Below are 14136 nucleotides of genomic sequence, written 5' to 3'. Positions count from 1 at the left end.
TGAATAATAGTGGCGAGAGAGGACATCCTGTCTTGTTCCTGATCTTAGAGGAAATGCTTTCAGTTTTTCACCATTGAGAATGATATTTGCTGTGGTTTTGTTGTACATGGCCTTTATTATGTTGAGGTAGGTTCCCTCTATGCCCACTTTCTGGAGAGTTTTTATCATAAATCGGTGTTGAATTTTGTCAAAAGCTTTTTCTGCATCTATTGAGATGATCATATGGTTTTTATTCTTCAATTTGTTAATATGGTGTATCACATTGATCGATTTGTGTACATTGAAGAATCCTTGTATCCCTGGGATAAATTTCACTTGATCATGGTGTATGATCCTTTTAATGTGTTGTTGGATTCTGTTTACTAGTATTTTGTAGAGGATTTTTGCATCTATGTTCATCAGTGATATTGGTGTGTAATTTTCTTTTTTTGTAGTATCTTTGTCTGGTTTTGGTATCAGGGTGATGGTGGCCTCATAGAATGAGTTTGGGAGTGTTCGTTCCTCTGCTATTTTTTGGAAAAGTTTGAGAAGGATGGGTGTTAGCTCTTCTCTAAATGTTTGATAGAATTCACCTGTAAAGCCATCTGGTCCTGGACTTTTGTTTGTTGGAAGATTTTTAATCACAGTTTCAATTTCATTGCTTGTGATTGGTCTGTTCATATTTTCTATTTCTTCCTGGTTCAGTCTTGGAAGGTTATACCTTTCTAAGAATTTGTCCATTTCTTCCAGGTTGTCCATTTTTTTGGCACAGAGTTCCATGTAGTAGTCTCTTAGGATGCTTTGTATTTCTGCAGTCTCTGTTTAACTTCTCCTTTTTCATTTCTAGTTTTATTGATTTGAGTCCTCTCCCTCTTTTTCTTGATTAGTCTGGCTAATGGTTTATCAATTTTGTTTGTCTTTTCAAAGAACCAGCTTTTAGTTTCATTGATCTTTGCTATTGTTTTCTTTGTTTCTATTTCATTTATTTCTCCTCTGATCTTTATGGTTTCTTTCCTTCTGCTAATTTTGGGTTTTGTTTGTACTTCTTTCTCCAGTTCCTTTAGGTGTAAGGTTAGATTGTTTATTTGAGATTTTTCTTGTTTCTTGAGGTAGGCTTGTATTGCTATAAACTTCCCTCTTAGAACTGCTTTTGCTGCATCCCATAGGTTTTGGATCATCATGTTTTCATTGTCATTTGTCTCTAGGTATTTTTTGATTTCCTCTTTGATTTCTTCAGTGATCTCTTGGTTATTTAGTAACGTATTGTTTAGCCTCCATGTGTTTGTGTTTTTTACGTTTTTTTCCCTGTAATTGATTTCTAATCTCATAACATTGTTGTCAGAAAAGATGCTTGATATGATTTGAATTTTCTTAAATTTACTGAGTCTTGATTTGTGACCCAAGATGTGATCTATCTTGGAGAAGGTTCCGTGTGCACTTGAGAAGAAAGTGTAATCTGCTGGTTTTGGATGGAATGTCCTATAAATATCAATTAAATCTATCTAGTCTTTTGTGTAATTTAAAGCTTGTGTTTCCTTATTAATTTTCTGTTTGAATGATCTGTCCATTGGTGTAAGTGAGGTTTTAAAGTCCCCCACTATTATTGTGTTACTGTCAATTTCCTCTTTTATAGCTGTTAGCAGTTGCCTTAGGTATTGAGGTGTTCCTATGTTGGGTGCATATATATTTATAATTGTTATATCTTCTTCTTGGATTGCTCCCTTGATCATTATGTAGTGTCCTTCCTTCTCTCTTGTAACGTTCTTTGTTTTAAAGTCTATTTTATCTGATATGAGTATTGCTACTCCAGCTTTCTTTTGATTTCCATTTGCATGGAATATCTTTTTCCATCCTCTCACTTCCAGTCTGTATGTATCCCTAGGTCTGAAGTGCGTCTCTTATAGACAGCATATATATGGGTCCTGTTTTTGTATCCATTCAGCGAGTCTGTGTGTTTTGGTTGGAGCATTTAATGCATTCACGTGTAAGGTAATTATCAATATGTATGTTCCTATTACCATTTTCTTAATTGTTTTGGGTTTGTTATTGTAGGTCTTTCCTTCTCTTTTGTTTCCTGCCTAGAGAAGTTCCTTTAGCATTTGTTGTAAAGCTGGTTTGGTGGTGCTGAATTCAGTTAGCTTTTGCTTGTCTGTAAAGCTTTTGATTTCTCCATCGAATCTGAATGAGATCTTTGCCGGGTAGAGTAATCTTGGTTGTAGGTTCTTCCCTTTCATCACTTTAAATATGTCCTGCCATTCCCTTCTGGCTTGTAGAGTTTCTGCCAAGAAATCAGCTGTTGACCTTATCGGGGTTCCCTTGTATGTTATTTGTCATTTTTCCCTTGCTGCTTTAAATAATTTTTCTTTGTGTTTAATTTTTGTCAATTTGATTAGTATGTGTCTCAGTGTGTTTCTCCTTGGGTTTATCCTGTATGGGACTTGCTGTGCTTCCTGGACTTGGGTGGCTATTTCCTTTCCCATGTTAGGGAAGTTTCTAACTATAATCCCTTCAAATATTTTCTCGGGTCCTTTCTCTCTGTCTTCTCCTTCTGGGACCCCTATAATGCTAATGTTGTTGTGTTTAATGTTGTCCCAGAGGTCTCTCAGGCTGTCTTCATTTCTTTTCATTCTTTTTTCTTTATTCTGTTCCACAGCAGTGAATTCCCCCATTCTGTCTTCGAGGTCACTTATCCATTCTTCTGCCTCAGTTATTCTGCTATTGATTCCTTCTAGTGTATTTTTCATTTCAGTTACTATATTGCTCATCTCTGTTTGTTTGTTCTTTAATTCTTCTAGGTCTTTGTTAAACCTTTCTTGCATCTTCTCGATCTTTGCCTCCATTCTTTTTCCGAGGTCTTGGACCATCTTCACTATCATTATTCTGAATTCTTTTTCTGGAAGGTTGCCTATCTCCACGTCATTTAGTTGTTTTTCTGGAGTTTTATCTTGTTCCTTCATCTGGTACATAGCCATCTGCCTTTTCATCTTGTCTATCTTTCTGTGAATGTGGTTTTAGTTCCACAGGCTGCAGGATTGTAGTTCTTCTTGCTTCTGCTGTCTGCCCTCTGGTTGGTGAGGCTATCTAAGAGGCTTGTGCAAGTTTCCTGATGGGAGGGACTGGTGGTGGGTAGAGCTGGCTGTTGCTCTCAGGTTTATTTTTTCTAATCACTGTTTTCATTTTCTACCTTCATTTTAAAAGTAGGATCTAACTTTTTAGGTACTTTCTAAAACCTGAGTGCAGTAGTCCCCTCTTATCTAAGGTTTTGTTTTCCCTCTGCAGTAGTCAGTTACCTATAGTAAACCTTGGTCTGAAAATATTAAATGGAAAATTTCATAAATAATTCATAAATTTTAAATCGTGTGTCTTTCTGAGTAGCGTGATGAATCTTGCACCATCCTGCTCCCTCCAGCCTGGGGTGTGAACCATCCCTTTGTCCTGCTTGTTAGTCACTTAGTAGCCATGTGGATTATGAGATCAACTGTGGAGATATTGCAGTGCTTGTGTTCAGGTGACCCTTATTTTACTTAATAATAGCCCCAAAGCACAAGAGTAGTGATGCCAGCAACTTGGATTTGCTAAAGAGAAGCTGTAAGTGCTTCCTTTAAGTCAGGTGTCCCCAACCCCTGTGCTGAATACCAGTACTGGTCTGTGGCCCGTTAGGGACCAGGCCGCACAGCAGGAGTGAGCGGCGGGCAAGCGAGTGAAGCTTCATCTGCCGCTCCCCATCGCTCACATTACTGCCTGAACCATCCCCCCTCACCCCCTGCTCCCCGTGGAAAAATTGTCTTCTATGAAACTGGTCCCTGGTGCTAAAAAGGTTGGGAACCGCTGCTTTAAGTGAAAAGATGAAAGTTCTTGACTTAATAAGGAAAGAAAAAAAAAATCGTATGCTGATGGATCTAAGGTTAGCAAGTATGTTGTATTTGTGAAATTGTGAGGAAGGAAATACTGTGCTAGTTTTGCTGTTATACCTTAAACTGTACAAGTTATGGCCACAGTGCAGTAAGTGCTTAGTTAAGATGGAAAAGGCATTAAATTTGTACAATAAGAGCTTTTAAGGGAGAGAGAAAGAGACCACATTCACATAACTTTTATTACAGTAAATTATTATAATTGTTCTGTTTTTTTATTAGTTACTGTTGTTAATCTCATACTGTGCCTCATTTATAAATTCAACTTTATCATACGTGTGTGTGTATAGGAGAAAAAACATAGTATATATAGAGTTCGGTACTATCCTGGCTTTCAAGAATCCACTGGGGGTCTTGAGATGAATCCCCTGTGGATAAGGGGGAACTGTTGTATTTCTGTGGAACTATAATTTGAAGCAACATGTATTTTTTGGCAAGTTTCAGTCAAGATTTAGTTATAGTTGCTTTTGAAAACACAGATGTGATAGATTTTCTATTTACATACAGATGTTTTAGTCATTTATTTGAGTATTTTGAAGCTTTTTCTGCATTGTTTTACTTTAAGGAAGGTAGGTACCTATTTGTAATTTTTTATCTTCAACGGAATACCAATTCTGATACTTGCGCATTTTAGAGGAGGAGAAAAAGGATGGGAAATTCCAGTAGTGCTATCTATGTATGTTAAAAAAAAAAAAAAAAAGTAACATGCCCAAGGTGACTCATTCGGTAAATTGAGTGAATTATATTGTACATTCACAGTTCCAAGGGAAAAATTAACAGTGTGTGTGTCTGGATGGAGGTCTGGGGAAGAGGTTTTTTTTTTGGCTGCGTTGGGTCTTCTTTGCTGTGCACAGGCTTTCTCTAGTTGCGGCGAGCAGGGGCTACTCTTTGTTGCAGTGTGTGGGCTTCTCTTGTTGTGGAGCACGGGCTCTAGGCGTGTGGGCTTCAGTAGTTGAAGCATGCAGGCTCAGTAGTTGTGGCACGCAGGCTCTAGGGTGTGTGGGCTTCAATAGTTTTGGTGTGTGGGCTTGGTAGTTATGGCTTGTGGGCTCTAGAGCTCAGGCTCAGTAGTTGTGGCACACAGGCTTAGTTGCTCCGTGGCATGTGGGATCTTCCCGGACCAGGGATTGAACCTGTGTCCCCTGCATTGGCAGGCGGATTCTTAACCACTGTGCCACCAGGGAAGTCCCTGGGGAAGAGCTTTGTTTAACTTGGATTTGCTCTTTCTACCTCTCTTGAGTTCAGTTCACTTGTTAAACTTATCAGTTTAAAAGAGTAAGTTAACTTACTTAACAACTTTTACTTAATTCAAGGATAAGTCTTGAGAATTACCAAGTTGTTCTTTATAGTCTTCACTTCTTTCCCCTATTTTAGATGCTTCTTGGTGTGATGGATATCTTTTAAATAACAGGTGAAAGCAAGAAAATATTAATGGGGCAGAAAGCATATACATTAGTCATATGCAGTGCAATCATCTTTACTAATTGTAATGCAACACCACAGTAATCCAAATAACATTTTTTAAAAATTGTGACTCTGGAAGAGTTTTTCTAGCACTATGATTTCTCATAATTTGTTTGATACTTGATTGTTTTCTGTCAAAAAAGAAAATGACTGAAAAGATCATTTCTCCTGGGTTTGAGAGATGTTGGGATGGAGGAATAATGGAAAAAAATTTTCCTTTAGGTAATCAAAGACACCAGAGATCTCATATATGACATTTAATTTAGTGGCTATCACTTAATGAAACAGTTTATTTCTTCAGCAGAGGTTATAGAGTGATCTGAAGAGTTCCTGTTGCTTTGTGGATGCCACAATGAGACATTAGTGTACTAAAAGTCATTATATTTAGTGATTAATTAAAATTAGATCCTCTCTGCAAGTAACCATCCCTTTATATTAAACTCAGTGGTAAACTCTGAGCCCTTTTAAAAAATTGGAATATGAACATGTATCAAACATGAGTTGGATGTTAATTTTCTGCTTGGTTTTTTAAACCTTATTTCTCAGACCATCTAATGTAGTAACACTTATCAGATAGATACTGGTCCTAGGCAAGGTAGTAGGTAAATAATATACATTTATTTTATTTAATCATTGCAATAACTGTGTAAGGAAAGACTATTTGCTGAATTTAAACCCCGATAATGTCTTAAAATTTTATTCCGTGTAAGTCAATATAAATCATTTCTTTTAGGGAGCAAAAGGAATGTTTCTTAAATGAATGTGATTTCTGTTAAAATCCTAATGGGTAAGTTTTGACTTAATGTTTTTCTTTTTAAAAATAATAGCATTTATTTTTTTAGGAAAGGTGGTTTTAATTTGTGGTACTTTTGTCAGACTTCTTCAAAAGTGACCTTTGTAGACCACTGTTTAGTTAGGTTGTTAAATGATGACCAGGGCAGCGGCAGCTTCAGATTATTGTCAGGTGAGTTATTGTCAGCTGCTCATTAGGATCATTAAGCTGATTTACTGGGTAAACAAAGTTATTTGTGAGGTCATAGAAATTAAAGGAGCTTAGAGATGGAAAGGGTGACTTTACAAAATGAGCCTTTTAACTCATTAAAAGAGCAGAAGCAATATTTTGTCAGTTTTGGTCCGCCATTTCTGAGGGATCATCTTGTAATGAGTAGCAATTAAGTATTTTCCAATAAAAAGTTGTACCTTTTTATTGAGTCATCAGGTCAGTTATTTGCTTTAGAGATTCTGTGATTGGGTTTGTGAATAAACTGTATTTTCCTTTAGAACAATAGTCACATACACGTTATTAGTAGCAACATCAGTAGTATTTATATAATGCATATTGTGGTGGACTGAGTCTTGTCCCCCATCAATTCACATGTTGAAGCTCTACCTTCCAATGTGACTGTATTTGGAGGTAGAGCCTTTAAGAGGTAATCAAGATTGAACGAGGGGCCCTAATCAGATAGGGCTGGTACCCTTAAAAGAAGAGGAAGAAACACCCAAGCTCTCTCTCCCCCTGCACGTGCACCAAGGAAAGGCCATGTGGGTATGATATAGTGAGAAGGTGGACATCTGCAAGCCAAGAGGAAGGCGCTCCTCTAAAAACTGGAAGCTTGATCTTGGTCTTCAAACCTCCAGCACTGTGAGAAAATAAATTTTTGTTGTTTAAGCGTCCTAGTGGATGGTGTTTTGTTATGGCAGCCTGAGCAGACTAATAAACGTGCTATATGCCAAGGACTGATTTAAGTGATTTATGTGCACTATGAGACAGGTACTATTATTATTGTTCCCATTTTACAGATGAGGAAACTGAAGCACAGTTAAGGTTAACTAACTTATTCAAGGTTGCACAGCTAGTAAATAATGTAGCCAGAATTTGATTACAGGCAGCTTAGTGCTAAGGTTCATGCTTCTAATTGATATTTTATTCTGCTTCTGTAAACTTTAAAGATAGAAAAAAATTAATACCAGCACATGGGAAAAATCCATTATGACAAAATTACAGTGAAATGGTAGAAAAGTGAAAATGCAATCTGTATTATTTTCAGTAGTCAAAATTAGTTGCTTATACTTTTAGAAAAATTTTTGAGTGGTTACATTTTTTTCCCAGCCAAATAAGCTAAGTGGGAATGGATCCTTTATTGTTTATTTTGTCTTATATTTTTAGACATGTAGTTAGTTTATTAAAGGATTAATAAAAAAGAGTTTGACTCTGTTTCCTACTTGCTCTGTTCCTTTTCTGCATGTCATATTCTTGCTAGTGAGTATGATTTGAGATTTTTTTTAAAAAATCTGTTTTTAACCTTTTTATTTAAATAGAAGAAGTCTAAGGGAGGAGTCATAGTTCAGAGTGTCTCATTTGACCTCCCAAATTCAGTATGCCTTTACAGAAACAGAATGTTAAGAGTTGGGAGGAATTTTAAAAGTCTAGTCTATTACTATAGGAACATATAGGCAGGTATTGAACTCTTAAAATATTCTAGATTATAAGGAAAACAATTTAAAATGTGTGCATTTCCTGTCTCTTAGCCTTGATTATTAAAACATTCTTTTATATGGTAACTGAAATCATATTCCTCTGACTTTTGTCTAGTTTGTCCTTGGCATCAGAGGATTCTTTATGTACAGATAACAGAAGATCCATTTCAAAATGGCTTAAACTAAAAAAGAAATTTAATCGGCTCAATGATGTTCTAGAGTAGATCTGATACCAGCTAAGCTTTTTTCTTTATCTCTTTCCTCTATTTTCCTCTTTGTGTTTGTATCTTCAGGCTGGCTTCATAGAGAGAGGGCTGCAGCAACTTGAAGCTTCATATCTTCCTACTAACACATCTATAGAAAAGAGAACACTGTAGAGAAGAGAGCACTTGGTTTTCTCAGAAACCACCTTGTTTCTTGTTTATCTGGGTCTTGTGTCCAGCCTTGACCCGAAAGCTATACCCAGAGGGTTGGGATAGACTCCTTTGGTTTTGCCTAGTTAGGGCTCAGCCCTGGAGCTTGTGAGTGGGAAGAGGAAAATGTTGACGGACATAAGTTATCACTGATAATAATTTTTCCAGCAGTGATTAATAGTCACAATGAATTATTTTTACTTAGATATCCTGGAGAATTGAAAGATTTTTGTTAGGAATAGATCTTTTTGCATTTAGAAGAATTTTGATTTGGAACAGAATGTTACTTGATCTTACAATGCTTTTTGAAGTGTACCTTTTATTTTCAGTGTATGTGTGTATGTATAAATTCTTCTTGATATTTATAACTTGCTAATGATTTCTAATATTTTGTTGAGGATTTTGCATTCATATTTTGGGAAGGATATTGTTTTGTATTTTTCTTGAACTATTGTCTTGTTTCAGTATCAGTGTAATATTGGCCCAATAAAATGAGTTTGGAAGTGTTCTCTGCTCTTCATTTTTCTGGAAAAGATTGTGTACTGTTGGTTTTATATTTTTCTCAAGTTTTTGATATAATTTGCCAGTGAAACCATCTGCATCTGGAGCTTTTTTTTCTGGGAGGTTTTTAAACTACAACTTCAGTTTATTTCACATCCTCTATAAGGGCCATTCGGTTTATCTGTTTCACCTTGGGTTAGTTTTGGTAGTTGATGATTTTGAGGAATTGGTCTATTTCATCTAAGCTATTGATTTTGTGTGCATAGAGTTGTTTGGAGTATTATCTTGTTACCTTTTGAATATCTGTGGCAGCTGTAGTTATAACCCTCTTTCATTCCTAATATTGGTAATTTATGTTGTTTTTTCTTTGTTTGTCCTGCTAGAAGTTTATCAATTTTATTGATATTTTCAAAGAAGCAGCTTTTGGTTTCATTGATCTTCTTTATATTTTCTTTATGTTTTCAATTCTTTGATTTCTGCTCTTTGTTATTTCCACTCTTCTGCATGATTTGGGTTGCTTTTGTTCTTGCTTTTCTAGTTTCTTGAAATAGAAGCCTAGATTATAGGTTCATGATCCCCTTTTCCAGTGTAAGCATTTAGTGCCATAAATTTTTTGCTAAGTGGTGCTTTAGCTGCATCTGAAAGATTTTGATATGTTGTGTTTTCATTTTTATTCAATTCAGTATGTTTTAAAACTTCCCTTGAGTAAGTTGTTTAATTGCTAAATGCATAGTGATTTTTCTTTTCTCTTTCTGTGATTGATTTCTAATTTAGTTCCATTATGGTCAGAGAATATACTTTGTGCGATTACAATTCTTCTAAATTATTTAAGATTTACTTTTTGACCCAGAATATGGCCTGTCTTGGTGAATGTTCCATTGGTGCTTGAAAAGAATGTTTATATGTGTAGTGACTGTTATTGGGTGTAGAATGTTCTGTTAATGTCAGTTAGATCTCATTGGTTTATGGGGTTGTTCAGGCTTCTTCTGTTCTTGCTGATTTTCTATCTAGTAGTTCTGTCAATTACTGAGAGACGGGTGTTGAAGTTCCCAACTCTAATATTGGATTTCTTTCTTACTCCTTTCAATTCTGTCAGCTTTTGCTTTATATATTTTGAGGTACTCTTGTTAGGTGCTTACACATTTAGGGTAATTATATCTCCTTGATAGGACCACCAAAGCCCTAATACCAAAACCAGACAACGACATTACAATAAAAGGGAACTGTCGACCAATGTTCTTCATGAACATGGACACAAAAATCTTTGACCAAATTAGATTTATCTTAGTAAATCTAATTCAGCAATATGTAAAAAGAATAATACCTCATGACCAAGTGGGGTTTATCTGAGGAATGTGTGGTTGGTTTAACATTTGGAAATTAGTCAATATAATTGAAGATATTAAGGGACTAAAAGAGGAAAATTTTATGAGCATCTCAGTAGATGCTGAAAAAGCATTTAACAACACTCACTATCCATCCATAATAAAAACTCTCAGCAAACTTGGACTGGAAGGGAACTTTTTTAGCCTGATAAAGAGTATTAAAACACACCCACCCACCCACACACACAAGAAAATTCTAGGGAATCTACCAAACAACAATAAAAAAGTACTAGAATGAAAACTAATTTAGTAATGAGGCCATATGATACAAGTTTGATATACAAAATAAATTATATTTCTAGATATTAGCAATAAACAGTTGTAAGTACAATTTTAAAATAATATCATTTGCAGTAGCATAAAAGTATGAAGTATATGTGGATGAATTTTACAAACTATGTGCAAAGTCTATACACTGAAAACTGTGATTATTGAAAGAAATTTAAAAGGACTTAAAGGAGAGAGATGCCTTTACGAGTTGGAATACTCGGTATTGTTGAGATGTTAGTTCTCTTGAAATCCATATTTAGATTTAAAGCAATCTAAGTAAAAATGACCTTTCCACATAAATTGATAGGCTGATTCTAAAATCTGTATGAAAACACAAAGCATGTACAATAATCAAAATAATTTTTAAAAAAGAACAAAGTTGAAGGATTTACACTACCTGATTCTAAGATTTACTGTAAAGCTTCGGTAATGAGGACAGTATGGTTTTAGCATAAAGATAGACATAGAGATCACTGGAAAAGAATAGAAATAGAACTGCACATACATTTTTAATTGATGTTCAACAAGGGTGCTTTCAGTGGGTTATAGGTAAGTCTTTCCAATAAGTGGTGTTGGGTCAGTTATATATTCATGTAGAAAAATAAAAACCTTGACTCTTCAACATTGTATACAAAAATGAACTTGAAATGAATCATAGATCTAAACATAAAAACTAAAAGTATAAAACTTCCAGTAAAAAATATTTGAGAAAATCTTTGTGACCTTGAGGTGAGCAAAGAGTTTTTAGAATACAAAAGGAATAAACCATTAAGGAAAAAAAATTGATAAATTGGACTTCATGAAAATAAAAAATTTCTGCTTTGCAGAAGACATTAAGGAAATGAAAAAGCAAGCCCCAGAATTGGAGAAAATATTTGTGATACATGTATAAGGATGTATTCAGAATACATAAATAATTCACCAATAATTCACCAAAGAAGGTAAATGAATAGCCAATAAGCACATCAGTCACCAGGGAAATTAAAATTCAAACCACAATGCAAAATCCTACATACCCAGTAGAATGAATAAAATTAAAAAGACCAACAATGTCAAATACTGAGAAGGATGATGGAACAAGTAGACCTCTCATACATTGCTGCTGGGAGTATACAGTGGTCCCTATGGAGAGCAGTTTGACAGTCTCTCATAAAGTTAAACACAAACTTACTATACCCCCCAGCAAGTCCATTCCTAAATATTTCCAGGATGCTCACAAGTGAGATCAGCTAATAGTTTTATTTTTCTTACTAAGTTATATTTTTGCATCAATGGTATGCAGAATTCGTAAGTTGAATTTTAAGCTTTCTTTTCCTATGTTCTATCAAAATTTATGTCGGAGTTATCATCCTTAAAATTAAAGTAGAATTTATTCTATGAAGCTTCTAGAGTGTAATACTTTTATAGTGCGTAGCTCTTTGAAAATTTCTCAATTTCCTGTTTCTTGGTCTGCTTATCTAGATTTTCTATTTCCTTTTTCATAAGTCAAAATAATACCTATTTTCTTAGAAAATTGTCAGTTCCACTCATTTTCAAATTTATTTGGAAGATATGGCTAAATTAGGCTTTTTTAAAAATAGTTTTCTTAATTTCCTTTGTATCTGCCTTTTAATATACTCTCAATTCCTTTTTTTGTGTTTTTATATTCACATGACTACTTTTAAAAAATCAGTTGGTCCTGGATTTACTGTATAGTTATTTTCGTAGAACCATCTCTTGAATTTATTATTTTGACAGTTTTCTTTATTCCTAATTCATTTATTTCTTTAGCTTTTCTGATTCTTCTACTTTGTTGCTCAAGTTTATCATTCTTTTTCTTATTTTCTTAGTAGAACATTTTCATTTGTTCTTATTAAATAGTATACAATTTTTAAGTTATGAGTTTTTCTCAGAGAACTGGTTCAGTTGACTCCTATGTTCTCATAATAAATCTTTATTAATGTTTTATATATTCTGTAGTGTCATATTTTAATTCTTATTTGACCCAAGGGTAGTTTTAGACCCTTTAATTTTTTCCAGTTGAAACCTTGAGTTGTCTAGATAAACACTCACAGTGATAGCCAGTAATTTCAGTTTTGCCTTTTTCTTCTTTGTGCTGTTTAGCTCGTGGCACAAACCTCTCCTTGTGGAACCAACTAGAATTGGTATAAATATATGGGTCAGGCCTTTTTCCATTTCAGAGTAGTCAGCACCTTAGAGGAGCATACACTTACAGAGCTAAATAAATAACTAGAGAACTGAGCATAACTACCTATAAAAATTGAAATAAGAACAAAAACAGGGACTCCTAAGGATTTAAAATAAGGATGATAAATATTGTGGACAAAATACAAAAATAAAAAAGAGGTACATATTTAATTCAAATGATTACGCAAGAGATAGGGATATATGGGTGACTTAAATGGCTTGATTAAATTTTTATTATCTTAATTAAAAGCTGAGGAACAAGAAAAGCGAAAGGAAAGTATGTCTGTAATAACCCAGTTAATATCAACATGAAGGGAACTGAGTGGGGAGAAGACCAAGGGATTTATCAGAGTGTGGTGTAGTACTTGTTTTATTAGTGGGAAGATATACTTCTTGATAAGTTGAAGAAATTATTAGGAGCACATGAATAAGAAAATGTGATGTAGGTTGAGGACAGTCATTATAAGAACAAATTTGTATAGCCTTAAACCATCACAAGAAAACACTATTTATTTAGGAGAAAAAGGAATGGAATTAAAAAGGAAAGAAAAGAAGGAATACTAAGTGGAAAATGTGAACCTAAGTAGTGTCGAATGCTGACTCCTAAAATATCACCAAGATAACTTGTTGATAAGACAAAGCTGACTTTAATGCTTACCATGGTAAGGGAGATCACTACCTCACCAGAGCCATAGTAAGCCTGTCAGACGAGGAAGGACAAAGTTGAGATATATATTGAGATTTTAAGTCTTGTTTAACAAGGACCTTTCAGTTGGGGAGTTATGGTTGATTATGGCTTGGTTATGATTGGGTAAGGATCATGATATAATAGTTTTGGATTGGTGAGTGGAGAATTTAGAGGCAAGAGGTTTAGAGTTTTGGAGTGTTAACCATCATTTGATACTTTCTGTTAAAGAGTTGATGGATCTTTCAAGAAGTTCCTGGAATGAACAATAACTTATTTTGCAGCTTCTCTCTTTCTGAGCAAGAGTTTCCTGGAAGAGTAAACTCATGTTGATGAAGACAGTGTAACAATAAAGTCATGTTAATGTAGACAATAAGCTGTGTGGGTGATTTTCATTCTCAGAAGGTAGAAATAATAGTTGCATTCCTGGGGTTAGGGAGGACCCAGCTGCTCCATGTTATTTGTTCTTTTACTACACTACTAGATTTGTCTTGCTAGTATCTTATTCAAGATTTTTGCAGTTATATTCATTAGTAAGATTGACCTGTTCCGTTTTCTTGTGTTTACAGTATCTGGTTTTGGTATCAGTTAGGCTAGCTTAGTTGAATTAGTTCCTCCCTCCCTGAAACATTTTCTTTTAAGATCAAGATGATCTCTTTCTTGAAGATGGGTATATCTTACTATTTTGATTTTCTCTACTCACATTTTATTTTATGACTTCTTTTTAAATATGTTCTACCTGCTTTTTGATTGTTAAGGACTATTATAGTTTATATTCCACCACCGTTATATAGCCTTGCTACACTTTTGTTATTATTTTAAGTATATTTTTTGCCCTTTCTATGAATTTGTACCAAAAGAGC

General features: G+C 34.6%; 1 protein-coding gene across 6 annotated transcripts in view; it reads left to right on the top strand.

Moving 5' to 3' along the window:
- The window catches only part of MAN1A2 (mannosidase alpha class 1A member 2), a 193353-nt gene that overhangs the window by 63233 nt on the left and 115984 nt on the right, over nucleotides 1–14136 (top strand). The window lies entirely within an intron of this gene.

Source organism: Eubalaena glacialis, chromosome 3 (assembly GCF_028564815.1).
Source record: "Eubalaena glacialis isolate mEubGla1 chromosome 3, mEubGla1.1.hap2.+ XY, whole genome shotgun sequence".
Taxonomy (NCBI): domain Eukaryota; kingdom Metazoa; phylum Chordata; class Mammalia; order Artiodactyla; family Balaenidae; genus Eubalaena; species Eubalaena glacialis.
This window is presented reverse-complemented; position numbering and strand designations above follow the sequence as displayed.